Source organism: Perognathus longimembris, chromosome 18 (assembly GCF_023159225.1).
Source record: "Perognathus longimembris pacificus isolate PPM17 chromosome 18, ASM2315922v1, whole genome shotgun sequence".
NCBI lineage: Eukaryota > Metazoa > Chordata > Mammalia > Rodentia > Heteromyidae > Perognathus > Perognathus longimembris.
The window spans coordinates 31,126,089-31,147,990 of record NC_063178.1 but is presented as its reverse complement, the minus strand read 5'-3'; the positions used below and the strand labels follow the sequence as shown (position 1 = coordinate 31,147,990).

The following is a 21,902-nucleotide window of genomic DNA, read 5'->3' as shown; positions in this document are numbered from 1 at the left end:
TTTCCCATCCCGACTAGCCAGGTCCTGAATCATCGTGTATTTTCCCATCCCGACGAGCCAGGTCCTGAATCATCATCCCAAACTGATCGCACTTTCCTTCCACAGTCTAAACTTTCCCAGGAATCACGCGATCTTTTACTTAAAAGGAAGAGCGGTGGGAGACCAACGAGGGGGAGAAGAAGAGCACCAAGAGACAGAGGCGTGGAATCCTAGGCGCCATACCACCAGACGCCAGGAGGCTGCTGGCCCAGGAATGCGCAGTCGGACCGCGGGCCACCGGAGGAAGGGCCACAGGGAGGGGCGGGCCGGACGCCGCGCCGCGCACCTGAGCGCGAGGTGGGCGGGGCCCGGGGCGGGGCGTCGGCGACCATGCCCTGCCCTCCCACAGCCCCTAGCTCGGGTGCCGCTTTGGGTGTTTCCGCCGAGCTTCGTCGCAGCCGACCCTCGTTCCAGCTCCCTCTCTCCTCACAATTCCCCTCCTGCTGCACGCGCCCGTAGACCCATCGGTTCACCTGGGCGTTCCCTCCCAGTCCCGCGCCCGGTTCCACGCGAACTTCTGAGAGGTAAGGGAGCTGCGCTCGACCCGCGCCCCGGGTCCGGGTCCTCTCAGCCGGGCAGCCGCTCGTCCCAGCCGCCTCCGTGAAAGGTGGGTGGCGAAGCTCCGTGCTTCGCCACGGGACCGGGACCTCGGAGCGGGACGCGTCGACAGGTGGCGGGTCTAGCCGGGATTCCCCTCCCCGGCCGCCGCGGTGCGGACCCTGGTGGGGCGGGGCGGGCCCCGGAGGTAGGGTCTGCGCCTCTCCCCTCCCCTGGAGGGGCGGCGACCGTTGGGGCCCTTGGTGTAAGAGCGCGGTTAGACTGCCGGGTGGGCGACGCGGCGGCTGCGGGCCGGCGGTGGGACCCTTGGGCGCGCGCGGAGGGGGAGCTCGGGGGGCGCGGCCCAGGCAGACCCGCGGGGATCTGACGCTTCTCCTCCCGCCCCCTTTTGTGTTTCCCTCCCCAACCCCCACACCCGCCAGCTTCCGGAGGAATCTGGGGCCACCCGGCACCCCGGGAGTCGCTCCCTTCGCATCTCCTCGGCTGCCAGTAGGAGGCGGCGGCGGAGCCGCGGTCGCAGCCCGGTGGGCGGCCCGAGGTGAGGACCCGGCTGGTCCCTCTGCGAATATGGCCATCGGTGGCTACCAGACGGGCGGCAGCACCACAGACTTCCTGGAGGAATGGAAGGCGAAGCTGCGAGAAGATGTGCGCCAAGCAGAACCCCTCGTGCTCAGCCACCCCGACCGGGGGCAGCAGCGACCCTGTCGGGAAGTCCTCCATCGGGGCGCAGGGTACCTCGGCGATGGGGCGGCCAACGACGAACTCAACAACAATCTCCCAGGTGGTTCAGTCGCACCTGTTCTCCCCGGCCCCGGGGGCGTGAACTGCGAGGTCGCCTCCTCCGCCGCCTTGGCCCGGGCCGGTCGTCCGGGCCCGCCGAGACCCGAGGACAAATCCCCTTGCCGCTGCAGCAGCCTCCACGGGGATCATGACATCCCGGGGCGAAGAGGAAGACCCGGACGGCGCCCCGGAGAAGGGTAGGAGCTCGGGCCCCAGTGTCAGGAAAAGCAAGGGGCAGATCGAGAAGAGGAAGCTGCCGGGGAAGCGGCGCTCCACCGGCGTGGTCAACATCCCAGCTGCGGAGGTGAGCGGGGCGGGGCCAGGACCTGGGCTGGGGCTCGGCGGGTGCTTGGCCAGGGCGGCTGCCTGTTGTGTCTTCCAACAACCGTGCTAGTTCCCTCTCTTTTGCTTGCTCTTTCTGCCTCTCCTTGCTCCGAGTCAAGTCAGGCAGGCAAGGAGTTGTTGGAGTTTTGCTTCGGGCTAATGCTTCCTGGGAAGTTCCCCAAACCCCAAGGACAACACGTGCTTTTTATTTTTGTTTGTTTCTTTCCAGTTTTCCTAAGTTCTCTCAGCTCTAGAATGGGAGAAAAGACTGCTTTAGAATGCTGGAAAAGACACCTTGTGATTCCAGTACTTGCCTCTAGATATATCTGTTTATGTTCGATCAGTTCGGAAAATTGGTTCATGGCTGTGATAATGGAGTTTCCCACGTGTCCATGTCAAGTTACCAGATTGTTTATCTCTTCCCTCTCACCAGTGTTTACAAGCACCTGTAAAGAAAATATGGTCTTAGGAATATCAAGGCAGCCTTATCCGTAAGGAACCCGAGATGAGTATATCCCATCTGCACCAGATCCTATATAAATCAACTCTTGATAAATAGTGCTCTCCAACAGACTTTTTTCCCCCCTTGAGTGATATTTAGGGCAGTAGGGATGCTGAAACAATTCATACACTTACAGATGTCATCTTGTATTTAAGTATCGGGGAAACATTTGTGATAGGTGTGCTTTTTGTATATTATTGGAATTTTTGATGAGTCTAAAAACATTCCTTCAGGCAGCTGCCAGCATCCCGTTAGACACACACACACACACACACACACACACACACACAAAATGGGGTATGTAGTGTGTAATTTACATAATCAACTTGAATCAAAACAGAACAATCCCAGACAAGTTTAGGTAACTTCATAGTTCCTGTGTTTGGAAAGTGGTTTAACTACCTTGTTTCATTTAAGTAGCCACAACTTTTCCTGAGTAGTTTTTTAAAATTTTTATTTCACATTTCCCCCTCTTTTTTTCCTGGCTAATTTACTCAACTTTGTTACCCACTAAATGATTATTAAAATTTTTTAGTAACTCCAGTGGTGGAGTGCTTGCCAAGCATGCACAAAGTCCTAAGTTTGATTCCCTAGCTTTGGAGGGACCTGGTGTGATGTCATAGGCCTGTTATCCCAGTCCTTTGACAGGCTGAGACAGAAGGGTCATGAGTTCAAGGCCATACTGGACTCAAGTATGTTTTGAGGAAAACATAACTTTGTGATTTATTAAAAATTAACTTTGTGATTTAAGTGAAAGTATTTGCAATAATACATCTTACTTTTAAGTACTAGTATGATTTCCATACCCATGTCTCTGTAGAGTGAACTTTCATGTGAATGTTTTTAAAGATTTTTATCAGCCAGAAGAACTGCCCTCTGTGGTTTGCTACTTGTACAAAATATCTGCTATTCATGAAATTGCTTTCAAAGGAATTTATAAGAGTGGTAATCAAATTTCCACTTTTTAAACATAAAAATATGAAGATTAAAGGGAAATTGAAGACAAGACTTGGAAAAGCTACATTCCTCAACTTTAAAAGTAGCTTATGGGCCAAATAAAAGAATTTGTCATTTTTAATCTTTTCTCATTGTTCATCTGACAGGGGTCTTATTTTGGGAAATATCTTGGCAGATGTTAAGCTTCACTTTCTGTCTGGCTGCCTGTGCTAAAATTATATTTTTAAGTACTTAAAAAAAACCAAGGGTGATGTTCACTAAGGGAAATCAGTAGGGTATATTTTGGAAGATCTGAAGAATCATCCTTTGTTTACTCCTTTCTCTGAGGGAAACTAGTGCTGAGAATGTAGATGACTCCCCACTACAGTTGAGTCTAATGCTCTGGAATGTTTTTCATTTGGGTGTTGGCAACTCCTAAATTTAATCTTCCTTAAAAACAAACAACCCAGGGTACCATTTTTTTTCTTGTCTGTGAAATTTGAACCTTTCTTGTTGACTAGGGAATTGAGGACTGCTTTCTCTCAGTGGAAACTATGGCTCTCTGTTTCAGGCAGTAGGAACAAACAAAGCAAAGTAATATTTTACCACAGTATCTTATTAGCAGTCATACTTCTTGAATGCCTTCTTTCCAGGTTTTTCAGGCTTTTACTGCAAAACATAGAAGCTAGTCCTTTCCTATATCTATAGATGGTTGTTCTTTTAGAATTACACATTATTTCTTCTAGTTTTCAACAGTGAGAATGGGTTTGTTGTGTAATAAATATAGTTTTGCATTCTGGTTTTAAAAAGTCACTATATTTTATAAACCTTCCAGATATTAAAAATATGTAAAAGGATGAAACCCAACAGTCTGTCAGTAGCTAAAAGTAGATGTATTTCATCTGATGTTGAATAAGACTCTTCTGACTTCCATACAATATTTTCAATCAAGTTTATATTATACTACCATATTGTTAGTATGCAGAGGACCTATTTTGGTAGTTAAGTACTGTTCTTTCAGGAAGTACATATTAAACATATGCATGACACATTCATTGTGGCTTTCACTAACTCCTATTTATTAGTGACAGAGTGTTTTATAGTATCATTGTAAAGGTAATATTGTTAATGGAAGCTAAAGATACCAAATCAAGTAGCAGATAGTTTTACTAAAGAAAGCAGGTTAAAAGCTGAAACTGACTGATGGAGAGGTAGGTAGTAGGGTGGGTTTTGTCTGTGATGATTGTGTAAGCTTAAACACCCAGATGCCCTTCAATGAGAAAACTTTACTTGTTCTCATTTAATAAGTTAAAAAAAGCTTTTTCCTCAATTTTTGCTTTGTCTGTTTTTATTATATTTTACCTCTTAATCTGAAGTAGATAATTTGTGTGTGACAACATACTTCCTACTACTAAGTTTTGTGTATGTTTGTTAGATCAGACAAATGTATACTGACCTGTATTTTAGGCACTGTACTATACAAACTGTAGAAAACAAGAAAAATAAGTCAGTGCGTATTCTCAATGAGCTATAATCTGGAAAGAAGGATAAAGTGCTGTGTAACAGTTTTAAAAGCATGGTAATGAAGCATATAATTGATTATTAGACTACTGTGTGTGCATAGGGAAAACTTATGCTAGGACAGACTACTGAGGATGAGAGTCTTGGCTTGAGTCATGTATGTATGTACCTATGTATTTACACATAAATCTACATACAAATACAGTACTTTAAATGTCACAGTGCAGTGGCTAACTTTGTCACCACAATGAAACCATGTGCTGATCTTAAAATCAATGCTCCCCATACTGATTCCCTGCCCTCTCTGCCCTCCACTCCCACTCCCTTATGATTTAATGAGTCTGGGATGGATCCCAGGCATTAATGTTTTTGTAAGTTCCCCATGTAATTCTAATGTGAATCCGGGTTAAGAACTATTTGGCTGTAATCTGAGGATACAGAAATAAGTAGAAAACAAGCACTGCCCACAAAATACTCTCAAGTAAAATGAGGAAATATAGCAAACACAGGGGATATAGTTTAGCTTAGTCTGTGAACAGGATACCTAATTCACAGAGATGTTGAAGACAACTTCCCAGACAATTGTGAATGCATTCTTACAGTGTCTGTGAAGTTACTGCCATGGTGTAGATTTACATGAATGAGGTAATAGAGGTAGTTCCAGAGAGTATAGAAGCTTTCCATAGGTAATGGTTACACTAAAGTTTTGGTTTAAGTCTGAAAAGTAAACCTGCATTGAAAACTTACATTTGTAGAGTGGTGCTGTAGTATTCAGAATACCAGTCTCATCATATCAGTCTCATATAGTGGTTATTTTTGTGTGTGTAAGTCATGAGCCTTGAACTAAGGGCCTAGGTGCTGTCGCTAGTGCTCTATCACTTGAATCACAGCTCCACTTTTGGGTTTTTGGGTAATTTAGTGGATAAGACTTAAGTCGTTTGGGTAATTTAGTAGATAAGACTCTTATAGACTTTCCTGCATGAGCTGACTTAGAACTGCAATCCTCCAGCCTCCTAAATGGCTTGGATTATAGGTATGAGCCACAAGCACTTGGATGATTATTCTTTTAACTCTGTTTCCAGAGGAAGAAATGAAGGTATATAGAGTAAATGCCTCAAAATCCAGACATGTGCAATTATTTGTCACCTTACAAAGATTGCATAGGAAGAAAATGATAGGACAGTATTTTAAATATTCTTGTCTTTTGTATAAGTATACATCTGTGGGGCTTTTTAGAGAATTAACTTGCCTTCCATTGTTTAGTATATTTTCTTAGATTTTTTTTCCTCTTCACTTCTTATGAGAATTATCTTAAATAATGTAAACATCTAAGTGAAGGAAACAGTGAGTGTGGAGTTGAATAGAAATTCAGGTCAAATGTGTAGGCTAAGAGATTGCTTTCTGATCTTCTACCCTGTAATCTATAGTTTTCTTGTATAAAATTATTTTTGGCTATCAGTTTAAAAATGTGAATTTTTATATTATTTAAATGATACATTTTTCTGTCAAGATGGGCTGTCTACTCCATAATTTAAACTTGAATAGCAAAAGAGAGGATAAAAGAGCATTTACTGTGCAGAACGCCCTTTCACAGAAACACAATGTAGGGCATGATTATTCAGTGTATTTATTGAGTATTGCATAGAACATGTTCTACTTGGTAAGCTGTAAATGCACATAATTTAAGAAATGCTTTTTGGTAATCCCATTATGTTCCAGACTGTCCACCTTGCTGTGTGATGAGTCAGGAGAGAAATTAAAGATGACTCAGAGTTGGAGAAAACTTGGGTTTTGAATGTGGTCAATATAGGATAAGCACCATGGTTACTTAGTAAGAGTTCGACTGTTTTAAATGTTCATTGGTAAAGCAAATTGAAATTTTAGCATTATCAGGATTTGTAATGTTTTGTTTGAACTGGGATGCTGTTTCTCATACAAATAATGATTATTACTCAGATGACTTGAAAGTATGTTGTCAGGCACTGTTACAAGCACTTCCCACATACTGGTACATTTAATTGTCACTGTAGCCCTATGGGGAAATGGGGCAGAGACTGCAGGTTACTAACTTGCCTGAAGTCATCTGTAGTGATAAGTACAGGAGGTTTTCATTTACAGTCTGGTCCTTACTAACTGCCTTGTTATACTTGACTGTATTATTTACAGATCTACTTACCTAGTTTAATGGGGCTGGGAATGTGGTTTAGTGGTAGAGTGCTTGCCTAGCATTCATGGAGCCCTGGGTTTGAATCCTCAGCACCCATATACAGAAAAAGCCAGAAGTGGCTCTGTGGCCCAAGAAGTAGAGTGCTAGTCTTGAGCAAAAAGAAGCCAGGGACGGTGCTCAGGTCCCAAGTCCAAGCCCCAGGACTGGTAAAAAAGAAAAAAAAAATACAAAGTGTGGCACAATTTAAGATGCTGATATAATTACTATAAATTTGAAATTAGACTTTATAAAAGATAAAGTGGAACTTGAGTGGAAAAAATTGAGAACTAAATGTTAAAAATTAGCTTTAAAATGCTGACTTAAAATTATTATCAAGCGGCTTGTTCATGTTTATTGTTTTGATGTTGCTGTTTTGCAGCTATGATATAAGCCAGAAAGTAATTATGCTTTTGAATAGTAATACTGATACAGTGTTTGAGTTTAAAATTATTTGTAATTATTATCACTGAAATATTGTTAGTGCATTTTTTTCCTGTTAGAAATTGTGATATTATTCACATACCATAAAATTTACCCATCTGAAGTATAAAGTTTGGAATTGGAGATATGGGATAGATAATGGGATAGCATTTTCCTATTTAGGGAGAACAGAATTCAATCTTTAGCACAGAAAAAAATACAGTTTTATTATTTTTTGTAGTACATAAAATTAGACAAAGTGCTTTTGTAATTTCATCTTAATTTTTTCATTATGTCTTCAGAACTTGTGGTATCTAAGTTTTAAGCTCTCTGTTTCGTAAAGTAATGGTATACAAGCCATTAGAAGAGAAGAATTTAAATTAATTTGTTATCACTCAGATTTCATAGAGGAAAGAAATAATAATGGAATCTTCTTGATTTAAGTTTCTCAAAATGTGGACACTTGTTACTGTTTGTGACTTTGGTATAAAGGATGTTTATTAGAATAGTTTATTTCCATTTTTACATATCTTTCATAGAGATTACAGAGTTCTGTCATCTTACCATTTGGGAATTGATTTATAGTTTTAAATATGGAGTTTTAGACTGTTTAAAGGTTTACTAATGTTAAAGCAGTGTCTTAGAAGATGTGGCTGGGATTGGGTGATAGACCACTTGTACTAGTGTCATCTGTTTTATTTTCAGTACACAAAATTATACTAATAGTGTTTGCTTATGGCAGTGGAGGAAAGGAAGAAATTGAAGCGAGTGGTATTTTCATTAGAATTAAAAGTCACAAAACTGGATGCTTTGAGCTGAAAAAGTCTTTAGAAGTGATCTAGTCAGAAAATTGGGTGTTGTTGCAAACCAGTAATCTGAAAGTTGGGAGGCTGAAGTATTACAAGTAAAGTCCAACCTGGCCTCATAGCAAGAACATGTCTTTAAACTGAAATGTTGAATTGAATTCCTTTTGACCTACTAATTATAGATAATATTTTTAAAAATTAAGATTTTTTTTTAAAAAGGACCATGACTTTTTAAAAGAAATAGCTTATTTATTTGTTTCTTTGCTTTTTTTTTGTGTGTGTGTGCCTGTGCTTGAATTCAGGGCCTTGTGCTCTCACAGAGACCTTTTGCTCATGGCTGGTACCCTTTACCCCTTGAGCTATACCTCCAGTTTGGCCCTTTTTCTGGTTAATTGGAGATACCAGTCTTGCAGATTTTTCTACCCAGATTGGCTTCAAATCAAGATCTTCAGGTTTCAGCTAGGATTAAAAGTGAGACCCACCTTCTGGTCATGATTTTTGTTTTTAAACAGCAGCATTAAGTAGTCTTCACAGAATGCTTTTACTTCAAAACTTAGATATTTTAACCTCATCTTTCTTATTTATAGCAGAACTTACCTCTAGAAGATCATCCACTGCTCCCACTGTCACAATACTTCCTACTTACTGACATCAGAACCTTGTCACTTTTTTTCCTTTCTCAGATATTCAGCTCTGCTTATTAGTTCATCTTACCATGTAAGAATATTACACTGGGGCCCGGCTCTAACATTTTTTAATTGACTCTTTTTTTAGTTGGTGTATTCAGAAGCATTTGTCTGTGGTATGCTTCAGATCCAGTGAATATAAATGTATTCACCAAGGAACTTCTAGTATTCTCTCAAGGAGGAAAAAACGAACAAACAACCAAAACAGTTATAATTCAGTGTAATAAGAATAGTGATGGAGAAAAGAACAAATACTGAACTAGCAGTTCCCGGGAAGCAGGAATCACTTTATACAAAATTAGCCCTCACTTTTTCTTGCTCAGAAGGATTTTACCAGGTGAAGGGACCAGTAACGTTCTATTTTGGTAGAGCAAATAGCATGTGCAGAGGCTCAGCTGAAAAATTATAGTAGTAAATGTTTACTGTATACACGGCACTGGGGGCTGTGTGTGTGTGTGTGTGTGTTCATGTCATTTTTTTTTTTCATTTTACAAGATGAAGTTGAGCCTCACAGAAGTTATCACTTGCCTAAAGGCTGTGCTGGCAAAACTTGGCTTTGACTTCAGATCTGTTTGGATACCTTTGCTCACATATTGGTTATCACTGTTGAAAATAAGTATGATGCGTACTAACAAAGGAAACCTTAATGTGCAGAGAATTGGTAGTGAATGTGAATGAAGAAAAATTAACAAGGAATGACTTGAACCATTTATGGGCATCCGAATGACATGTCAAGGATTCAGACTGTTTTGTGCTGTTATTTGTTAGCATTATTGACTAGACATTTCCTTCCCCTCTGTACACACCTGTTAATACAATAACTTTCAGAGCTTCTGGAAAGGAAAAAGTTTGCCTTCCTAATATGAAATCATTGTTCAGGAAGAGATATATCTATTCAAAAGTATTGAACAACATAAAGTGATGTAAAAATAATAGACATGTAGGAAAATAGTTCATGAACTAGGTAGAAACTAGGGGATAGGATCTGGCAAAGTGATACTAAGTGATTCTTTTGGCTGTAGAAACAAATGTGTTATTTAAAAATATATGAATATCATTGGAGATGAACAGAATGGAGTGAAGATGAGGGGCTCTAGTGATGGTAAGTTGCTAGTCTGCTGTGAGTTGATTAGTTAAGTTTAGATGTTTATTAGTTTGGAATTTGTCCTGCACTAATATCGAAGCAGGCATTTATTGAACTTTTAGGTTCTTCCCATAGTTTTGAATGTCTTTAAAGGATGAGCTCATTGTCTTGGAATTTTTTCCTAAGTATTATTTGTTTAGTTTCTATAGATATTCCTTTCCTCCCTTTCTTTATCCTTTTATATATTTGGGGAACTTATATTCTTTTCTAAGTCACATTTTAAGAATGTATATTTAGTTTTGATGATAGGTAGAAAATTTGAAATAAGACAACATAATCAGGATTGTGCAAGTTGAAATGTAGATTACCATTTAAATCTGACACATTTTCTTCCATTTTTATATGTTTGGACTAAACTATATATACATTTTTAAAGCCTTTAAGCTTATTTTGAAAGCAGAGATGTTACTTCTCTCTCTTTTATTTATTTATTTATTTGGCCAGTCCTGGGCCTTGGACTCAGGGCCTGAGCACTGTCCTGGCTTCTTTTTGCTCAAGGCTAGCACTCTGCCACTTGAGCCACAGCGCCACTTCTGGCCATTTTCTATATATGTGGTGCTGGGGAATCGAACCCAGGGCTTCATGTAAACGTGGCAAGCACTCTTGCCACTAGGCCATATTCCCAGGCCTTCTGTCTTAGTTTGTTATATAAATATGAGTCTCATAATCTAATGATGACTGTAATTTGTAGCTTTGAGATCTAATTTCTGTAATTATTTTTTTGGTACACATATAAAGTGAATATTTAGATATGTAGAGAATTAGTCATTCTGTAAATAAGATAATGTTTTGTTATTAGTATTCTATGAAAACATCTTTGTGTATCTATAAATATGTGGCTATCTTGTTATTTTTAATGACTACAGAATATGCTATAATTTGGATTTTCCAGTGTGTTATCTTGTTAGTGCGTGTTATATGTTAGACATTGTACTGGCCCTTTTGAGGTGCTTTTACTTTTAGGATTTGGACAAACTCAAAGTTCAAGTAATTTATAACTTAATTTGGTTATTCAAGTTTGTGTGAATGATAATGGCTTTCTCATTAGCTTCATACTGACTTTTATCTGTGTCAGGAGTTAGGAAATTGCATTCTCAATCAGCACTTAGTCTCTATTTGTGAGATGAAACCACACCAAATTTTAACAGAGATAATGTAATAGTATTGTTAACTAGGGAACAGGGAAGGTAGGTAGGAATACTTAAGATATCATGGAAGTAGCAATTAGAGGAAACATTTTTTTTTCTTTTCAAAAATTAAGAAAATCAAAATGTAAATGTTGTAAAGGGTTATTGAGAAAGAAGTGATGGAAAAAAATCTAGAAGCCTTGTTGAGCTTGTGGGGCTGAGACTCAAACATCTGAGAAGGAGACATTGTTTGTCTGGTTCTGGGTTACTGAGTTTGAAAGGGGCTCAGACTCAGATCTGTGAAGAGGGCCCTCCAACTCTGGATGCACATGCAGGAGGTAGGGGGTAGGGGGTGGAGGTGGGATGGGGGAGAGGTTGGCTCAGCTGCTGCTCCTTGAATGAGTACTGTCAGAGTGAAAAAGTGAGGCTTAGGTGAAAGGGACAGGAATAGGGAGAAAAGAAGTAAGTCCCTGGAAGCAGAATTAAAGGAGCAGATCCTTTCTCCTTTCAGTTTCCTTCTAGCTTTGTATAAAACAAATGTGATTAAGTTGGCTCACTTAATAATTGTGGTAACTGAGGAAGTTGACTTCTAACTGCCTATTTGATAATATTGAGAAATAATTGTTCATTATTTTAGTTGTGGTCATTATGTAGAGTGTGTTTTAAAGGGATCCTTTTAGAGATTACACATGAATATATTTAGAGATAACATATGCTTAGAATTTTGCTTCCTGGTAATATAGGATGAAGCAGTAAATAGAAATGTCAGTGAAACTGGAAATGGTTGAAATTGGTGATACACCAATGAGGACACACTTTATTGTTTTCTCTATTGCTATATATGTGTGAAATTTTCTAGAAAAATTAAAGTCTTCTTGTAGATGCATGCATGTTAAAACATTCAGGTTGAGAGGTTTGTATGTGGTCCTTGCAGGCATGGGAAGGTGTAAATGGAGGGATAGGCTGGAGAGTGGGGAGTATAGGGTGGTGGCTGAGTGCAGTCAGGGATAACCTCTCAGGAACAGAGCTTTTGAATTGAGATCTGAATTTTAGAAAGGAGCCATCCATGTAAAAAGCAGGGGAAGGAGCTAAGGGGAGAATGTTTTAGGTAGAGGGCTTAAGACTTTCCAGAGTCTTTAACTTTCCAAAGATGCTTAGAAATGTTTACTTGTTTATTTTTTGTTGATTCAATATTATTTCAGAAGAACTAACTAGAAGAGATTATGTCCTTTGTTTTTGCCTGCCTTCATTTCTAGATGGCAAATATTTTAATTCAGAGAAGCTGCTTTTACCTTACATGGACAGAACATAAGGCCAGTGTTTCTAATATATTGGCTTAAACCCTTATTGTATAGTTGAAGCCTACCCATACAATTCTTCTGGAGATGAGGTTCATTCAATAGCCCATATAAATGGGCTATTTAAGATGACAAACTAGGGAAAAGAGAAGTTATACTTTACAACAGTGAAAATTTAACTTGTAGCATAGTTATCCAACATTTAATTTGTAGAATAGTCTGAAGTGACAGTGACATCAGCTCACCAGGCAACCTAATGAAAACATAGGTTTTGATGGCATCAGGCTTATGAGTAAATGATTCATGTTACCGAAGGAAATAAGTTTTCTTACAGCTTGAAACATTAAAAACATCTACAATTTTGTTGTAGAAAAGGAAACAAGTAGAGGAAAATAAGGTAGTGTAAAGAATCTTTTGGATGATTGTAGCACCACTTTCAATAATTATCAACTGCAATAAATATTGATTTATGGCCAGTTGTATTTTATGTAGCTTTTCAAATTCGCATTAGTTTTAAGAGATTTATATTAAGTATCCACTGTTCAATTTTTTATTATCTCATGTATCTTTTATATTTTGTCCAAAGTCTCTATGCTGCAATTGGTAGCTGTGTCTCTTACCTTTCTTTCTGTTTTTATGTTCTCTCTTGCTCTCTTTCTCTCTCTTGCACTTCATTTGTTGAGTAAAGCTGGCATTGGCCTTAGTGTTTCATACAATCTGGATTTTGCTGGTTGCATCCCTATGGTGGTATTTAATGTAATCTTTGGAACCTTTTATATCCTATAAATTGGTAGATTTAAACTCGAGGTTTGATCAGATTTTCTTTTTTTTTTTAATGCAAGAAAACACCATAGATACTCTTTCATCAGAGGGAATTTAAAATCTGGTCAATGTTCTTTCTACAGTGTTACAGTAACTAATCAATTGTCAGATCAGTTGTCACCAAACTTTTTAGTCTCCAGATACCTTTAAATACTTGATAATTAGTACTCTAAAGGGGAAATTTTAGCTTATGTTTAAATATTACTGTGTTTACTAGTGTTTGCCTTACTAGATACTTAAAATGGATTGGAAATGCCTTATTTCTTTAAAAATAATAAGAAACCTATTGCAAGTTGGGCACTGGTGGCTCATACCTATAGTCTTATCTACTCAGAAGACAGAGTGAGATCTAAGGATCACAATTCAAAGCCAGCCTGGGAAGAAAAGTCCATGAGACTCTTATCTCCAATTAGCCAAGCAGAAAGCCAGAAGTGGAATAGTCGTTCAATTGGTAGATCACCAACTTTGGAGAGAAAATGCTCTAAGGGTCAGCATTTGGGTTCTGATCAAGCACCAGTGCAAGCACACATAATTATCATAACACCAACAAAGAAGCCCATTGCATATTTATATGAATAACAGTTTTTAAAAGATTGATGTTTTATATTTTTGTAGCTCCTTTGATCGTCCTGCTGAACAGAAGACAGCTGGATTCTCCTATCTGCTTCACCATTCTGTTTGTTGTGAATTCACATATCATGTAGCCCTTGGAGACTTCATGTACACCAATGAAAAAAATGAGATAGGGTGGAAAGGTCGGGTAACAGCTTAGTATTATTGTGAAAGTAATTTTGACAAGTAGACTTTGTGAAAGGATCTTAGGGATCCGCAAGAGTGCCTGGTTTGTGTTTTGGTAGATGTTAGCCTAAGTACATTTTTACTAGTTGTTGCAGAATGGGATATCCTGATTCTATTTTTTTCCTTTGTAATTTAGATATTTCCTTTCATCAGCATTTTAATTACCTGGAGACACAATTTTGTACAAATAAGGTAGGCTAAATGCTGAAGAGATAGAACCTTTATTACATTTGTTTTACCACTTGAAAAAGGTAAGAGGACTGAACCCCATGTGTACTAATTGAAACCACTTCCACTTAGAGAGTGATAGAAGTTAAAGGAAGGCCCGCGCTCATACATTTGAGTTGCCCTCTTAAATTATTAACGTGTAGTTTGTGTCTTACAGGTTGCCTATTTTAGTACCATATCAAATAACATAAGAAACTTGCTTCAGGAGACTAAAATGGACAGAATCTTTCAGGTTATTAGATGCTGTCACCTGTTTGCTTCATTTATAGAAATGTTGTAAAGATTAAGAAAATAATGTTTATGAATGGCTTAAAGTGCTCTTTTATTGTGAGCTGTTACTGTTAACTTCATAGGAAGAAAAAAAATACAGGCTGTTAGTGCTTGTACATTTTTGCCAAAGATTTTTTTTTAACTAAACTCTCTAATTTGCTCCCAGAATTATTTCCAAATTTTGATCAATCTTGAAGCAAGATGAGGAGTTGTAAGCTGTCACAAATGATAAAACCCAGAGAATGGAACTTGGAATGAAATGAAGTCAAGAGAGAGGAGATGTATGTCAGAGGAGCATAAGCAATAGATTAATTAGGCATGATAAATTTTTACTTTTTGCCCTTAAACACAAATGAAAGGGGAAGGTCATCTTAATTTCTTACTTGTGTGTACTTGAGAGGAAATGTAAAGTCCGTTTTCCTGTACTTTAATTGACAAAGGGAATTTTCATGACACGACAGAAATATGTTGAGATGAGTTTATTGAGCCAACTATCTATAGATCTTAAAATATTTGGCAGTTTAAATAGTTATTTAATGTGGGTTGGCAGGAAGAAGGATTTGAGTTGAAGGATGGAAGGAAGCTGACTGAAGTGGAATAATCTGTCACCATAATAAATCTCTCTCAGACTTACTCTGTTGGTTTTGGGCCTGATGAAAATTGTTTTAGAGGTAAGAACTTAATATCATGGTTATTGTTTAAAGACCTATTTTAGCTATATATTTGTAGAGGAGAGCAAAATAAAAACTTGTGGGGCATCAGTGTAATCCCAGCCTACTCAGAAGGCAGAGAGATCTGAGGATCATGGTTCAACCAGCTGGGATAGGAAAGTCTGAGACTCACTTCCACTTAGGCACCAAAAAGCCAGAAGTGGAGCTGTGGAGTAGAGCACCAACTTAATGAAACAGCTAAAGAAGAACAGTTAGTTCTAGGCTCTGTGTTCAAGCCCTACTATTGGTACACAATCACACACACACACATACACAAAGTAAAAGAAAAATAATTTTTGCATTTATACACTATTTTTGAAGAAAAATTAGATTTTTTTTGAGAATCTTATGAGCAATACTATCATTCTATGTAAACATATCAGATTAGAGAAAAAATTAAATGCTTTACCTGTATCATACCTATTGCAATATATAGCAAGCCTCCTTACAATTGAATCATAAAACAAAAGTTTTTGATTTTTGATAAAAAATTTATTGAACATCCATTTTAAAATTAGAAATCAAAGAATGGTGGTCTTTTGTAAATAATAATGATATAGCTGAATGTTTACTATAAAATTATAACACTTTGAATTTTCATGAATAGTATACATATTGGCTATACCAATACACTTATAAAATTATCAGTTTTCTGTTTCTTTTTCATTTTAAAATATTCACATAGGAGTTTAAAAAATGTCTACTCTGACCTTAACATAAATTGATGATCACATTTAAGACTTTTATTTTAAACTTCATGACGAAACATTGACATATTTGTACATTCTACCACTTGAGCCATAGTTTATTTCATTTGGTTCAGTTTCCTTATTACATCCTTTAACTTACACTCTTCCAGTTGTTAACCCACATTAATTAAATTGTATCTTCTTGCTGTCATTACAAATAAATATAGATTCCTCTCATTTGAGAGCTCTTATCTGCTTTTATTTAATCCTAACTTTAAAAGTAGACAAGCAAATTTTCATTTTACTAATGAGAAACTTGTCTGCCTGCCTAACTTTACACAGCACATAACTGACATTTCTGAGATTTACCTTATTATTATTCCACAATCCATCAATGTCAGGTGTTATATAATCAACAGTGAGTGGGCAGTAGAAGTAGTGTGTGAGTGAAGCTTGTTTCTTTGATGTGGTGTGGAATCCTAGTCACTTGCTTTGTGTTTAATAGGTTTTTTCCCCATGAGGTAACATCACCTTCTGAGATTCTTTCTCTATCTCTCCTGTGGACTTAAGTCTCATAAATTTTAGAACTAGATCTGTATCTTCTTTGTCTTCTAGGAATAGGCCTTAATGGAGAATGAGTGCCATTTTGTGGCTTGAAGTTTGAAGATGTGTATGATACATATGCAAAGAAAGGGATAGGGGGAAGCAAGCTGAACTCATTTCTAGTTCAAGTTTGAATTGTACTGCATTAGTGAAGGGTCTAGAACTAGAATGTTAGTTGAGGCAAGAAATTAATAATTGCAAGATAATAAGTTCATATAGTAGATGTAGTCACAGACTAAGGACTGAAAGATCTTAGACTTAACTTTTAGGATTCTGAGCAAGGTTCTCTGGTCCTTGCTTTTTGTTGTTAGAATGTATAATAGCCTCTTTCCAGGAGAACAAATAGTTCGCTGTAAGAACTCGTTTGTCACATGTAAAATTTTTCCCCCGTCCTGTAAGCAAGTTGTGTTTCTGTCCTGAATCTAAGCACGAAGTAGTATACTTACATTAAGATTTTTCTGTTAATTCTGGCAATGTGTTTTGTGAATTCCAAGTTAAATAGGGCTTTTTGAAATGATATTTTAGTTTGACAATCTTACCATTTTCAATGGCAGTATATTGATTATTGTTTAAAAGATTTTTAAAATTTCTCTTTTACTTCCTGAATATGACTAACCAGCCTCCTCACTTTTATATTTATTTCGTTAGCTTTAGTTAAATCCTCACTTAGGGTATGGTGTGTTTTAGAGATAACCATAGTCACTATGGCAGTGGTTCTCAAATACCAGTGCACATCAGTATCTCTTGGAGGAGAGTTGTTGTAATATTCAGTACTGGGTCCCACTCAAATGAAAGTGGTTTCTGATTTGGTAAGCCTGGGTAGGAGTTTGAGAATTTGTATTTCTGAAATGTGCTTAAGTGATGTTGCTGTTATAATGGGTACCACTCTTTGAGAACTAATAATTTGTTACTTAAAACCATGTGAGAATAGACAGATCACCCGGGGGGGGGGCAGTTTAGATATGAAATATCTGGGTATGAGTGGATTTAGATGAGGTTTGGAGTTGGGGGAAGATAAGAGGAAAGTTTTGAGATTCTGACCTGTAGGAAACGAATTTAGCTATTGGTTAAACTTAGAAAATTCTGTATATCATACTTTTTGAAAGTTCGGAATTAACATAAATACACGGAAGGATTTGAGAAATACCTAAATAAGGAAATCCAGCTAACATTTTAAACTACATATGGCTACATGGCGGGCTGATGGAAGGGATTGCCATACATTGTGCCCTTGTGAGGCTAGCCAGATGCAGTGGAGATAGTGTGGTTGAGGATGAATGAATGGTGTTGCCAATGGATTTATGACCCAATGAAGATGTTCCTGGCAAAAGGGTCTGTTTCCCCATGAATCTGACTGATGCAGGTATTCCTGTGTGTAATTATAGGTGTATGTCAGACACAGGATCTCCTTTTTCACTTTCACCAGATGATCTTTTCTGGTATCTAGGGATGATGATATGCCAGTGAATTACTGCCATTTTGCCATTGCAGAGGTCTATGATTTTTACACATTTATTTGGAATTGTAACTTTCTGCATTAATTTCACAGTTTTACTGGGATTATATAGTAAGGGGGAAGGTGAATAAAGGCCTTCTCTTTTAATCCCTGTAGCAGATTAGGTGAGCATTAGTGTAGGAATTTGTGGCCTTTGTTTTAGTTAATAGGAAAGTGTGGCTTTTGAGTCCCTGAAATTAGACGTCTTGCGATGTACCTGCAGGACAAATTACACACTAGAATTCAAATACTTCCTGTGAAAAAGTGGTAGTATTAAATTTTTAAAATAATTTTAAGGTTTTAAACCCCTTCTATTAATATTTTATTTAAATTACATTGATATTTTTGACATATAGTAACTTTTTAAAAGTCATTTTACTTAGTTCTTTCTGCTTTTTTTGAATGCAGCTATTTGAATGCTGAAAGTGACATCTGTGTCTTAACGTTTTGTTTTTTTATACTTCTTATACGTAACATTCCTCATACTAAGCACACCCTGTACAACTGGGTTACATCTCCAGCTCATTAGAGTTTTATTTCTCTTGGATTTAGGTAGAGGGAACAGAGTGGGTTGGAAATCATAATAGAAACATCCAGCATTTCACGTTAAGCCATTTATCAGTGGATGAAAAAACTTCCTAAGTTATGAAAAATATACTATCTTTAAGTAGTTTGACAAGAAACTTGCATGGATATTTTAAAGGTAACAGTGATAAGAGAATCTTCTATAAATGTTAGTTATGAAAGTGATCTTTTTTAATTAAAAAAGACAACCATTTGTTAATGAGCCCTTTTCTCAGGAGGTAAGTCATAGTTGTTTTTTCATCAGTCAATACTAATTTGTGTAAATAGATCTTGAAAGCTTAAATAAAATGCATGTACATTTTATAATTTGATCATATCAGCCTTATTTTTACTAACTAGAAAAAAAACTTTCTGGTATGCCACTTACAGGCTCATACAAATCATTACTTCTGAAAAATGTCCACAAGTCACTTCTGGACTGTAAAAGGTTTATATCCTAAGGAGCTCAAGTTATACTATCACACCTTGGTTTTTGTTTTTTTTTGCCAGTCCTGGGCCTTGGACTCAGGGCCTGAGCACTGTCCCTGGCTTCTTCCCGCTCAAGGCTAGCACTCTGCCACTTGAGCCACAGCGCCGCTTCTGGCCGTTTTCTGTATATGTGGTGCTGGGGAATCGAACCTAGGGCCTCGTGTATCCGAGGCAGGCACTCTTGCCACTAGGCTATATCCCCAGCCCCAGACACCTTGGTTTTTTGAAGTCTCCTGTTCTATCACTCTAGTACTCTAGTAATTTCAGTGTTCTGGTAATGTGTCCAGTAATCTGCAAACCAAGATGTTATAGTATATTTCCAAGAAGGGTATATTTAACCTAACCTTAAAATAAGAACTAAGAAATGCAACTTCTCAGAAAGAAGTCTTGTCAGATCAAGCATGGCTAGCATACCCCAGGAACTATGTTATGAGTTCTGAACATCCCTAGGAGAATGTAATGTTGCCCCAGCTTTTTTTTTTCTCACTAAATTACCTCCCTAACCACTATTATTTGTAGGTTATCTATCTTCCTATCGATTATACCCCAATCGTTGTCACATACAACTCTTCCTGTATACGAAAATACCTAATATTTTAGGGTCTCTGAATTCTAACTGTCTTTAGCTCTCTCCTTTTTTGGTGGTATAGAGATTTTATTCAGGGACTTGTGCTTACTGGACTGCTGCTCTATTATTTGAGCCATGTCCTGTTGGGCCTGGGTAACTGCAGCCTTAGTCAGGACACGGGGGATGCAAGGCGAGTGAACCAATGCATACATTATTCCAAGAGGGCCAGGGTTTATATAGGGTTAGAAATCAATTTTACAACTACAGGGTAAAAGATCAATACAGCATGACATTTGTCTCAAATACAAAAGTGGAGGAAGTTATTACTGTGAGGGCAGGAACTTGATACAAATGTTTTTCCTATTACAGGAGGTAGTGACTACAAAGATTGTTGATATCAAAACAAGGAACTATATATCCAATCGAGGTAGAACTATAATTATCTCCTAGCTACTCTCTCCTCAAGGCTGGACAACTTTGATCTTGACTTCTCCAAAGACTTGTGAAGAGACTTGTGAGGAGACTTCCCTATCTACAGTGAGAATCTACTTGCTAAGCAGTGGGGAAGGGAGATTCTCACAACAAAAGGTGGCTTCCTTTGGCCCGCAAACACAAAGGAACTCCTTACTGGGAATGTGTTCCCAAGGGCCTATTAGTGTGTTAATGAGGCATCGGAGTAACCCTTCGGGGGCTAAGTTTTTCCACTGGTTGGAGGCTTCAATTCTCCAACAATGTCCCCAGTCCATTTTTGTGTTTTATTTAATTTCCATGTAGGGTCTTACATTTTTGCCTGGGGAAAGCTGCAGATCACAGTGCCACCTGTAGCTTCTTTAGCTGTGTGTCCCATATGTGATAATATTAAGAATGGTAATGACAGCAATAATAGAAGCTATATTTACTGGACATGCTCCTAAGCCTCATGTGGTACCTTTCATAGATGAAGACCCATGAATTTATACTCTAACACTCCTGGCCACCATATTATTTATTTAGCACACAAAGATACTCATTAGGTAAATAAGTTAAAACTAACACAAATGAGACTATAGTAAACTTTAATTTAATGGAAAGAACATCAGTAAAATAAGTGAAAAAGGTAAACAACATGTCTAAGTCTGTTCTATTAAAATGAGTTAGAAAAACTGAGATCCAAGATTTGGTACTTCTGACTAGGCAATTACCATGAATTGGTAGAATGTTACAAGAAGCCTAAGTATAGACCAATGCTTTAAATGTGCTTCAGGGGTCTAACCATGTCATCACCTAGGAGCTAGTTAGAAAGGCCAATTCTCTGGCTTCACCCCAACCTAGTGTTTTAACAAACTAGCCTGTATTGATGAATGCTAGCGTTTTTTTTGTGTTTTTTGTTTTTCTAGTGTAGGCTGTTGGGAAAGAATTTAACAAAGGGAGGTATATTGTCTTGTGACAAGGAGGTGCTGCTGGTGGTGATCACTGTGGGTTGTATATAAATCTTATCTCTGGGAAGTAAATTTTTTTTTTGTTTTTTTGTTTTCAGTTTGTCATAGGGTTTTAACTTGCTGCCTGGGTGCTATACCTGAGCTCTTTGCTCAAGGCTAGCACTCTACCACTTTGAGCCATGGCACCACTTCTGGTTTTCTGGTGGTTAACTGGAGATAAGAATCTCATGGACTTTCTTGCCTGGACCGGCTTTGAACCTCAGTCCTCAGATCCCAGCCTCCTGAGTAGCTAGGATTACAGGTGTGAGGCACCAGTGCCCAGCTAAAGTGATTTTTAAGCTCTGCTTTCTTTCATAACTCCCCCTGAGCCACCTCCCCCCCCCACCGCCCCCCCCCCAATCTGGATGCATCTTCAACATAGGTACTCCTTGCTTCCATTTCTGTCATCTTGAATTGTTGTGTGTAACTTAATAATTTCTTTATTTCTCTGTTTGATAATATTTTTGGTTGACTGCAAGAAGATTTTGGTTGACTGGAAGAAGACCAAATTACTGCTACTGCCTTCAGGTTTACTCCTGGGAAAGAGAATTTTATCTGTGCTGTTTCCTGTATTCTTCATTTTATTTTCTGGGTTATTCTTGACTGCAGTAAATTTTTCAATCTTCTGACAGCTCTCTGTAGATGATTTCAGACTTCCTAGTACTAACATTTACAGCATCCCTTTTGCCTGTGATATGTTCATTTAATGCCTTTTAGTGGCTAGTATGTTTCCCAAAGTACTGTCATAGGGCCTAGCGTTAAATATTATGAGAAAGTTTTAGCATTTTCTGCTTATTATTTCTTTTGTAGCCTTATTTAATAAGATAGCTGATTACAAAGGGTGAATCTTCTTTTTTTCATG

At 38.3% G+C, this 21,902-nt stretch overlaps 1 pseudogene; it reads left to right on the top strand.

Annotated features, from left to right (window-relative positions):
• The first annotated feature begins 1,164 nt into the window (after positions 1-1,164).
• Positions 1,165-2,153, top strand: LOC125366904 (annotated as a pseudogene).
• The last annotated feature ends 19,749 nt before the right edge of the window (positions 2,154-21,902 follow it).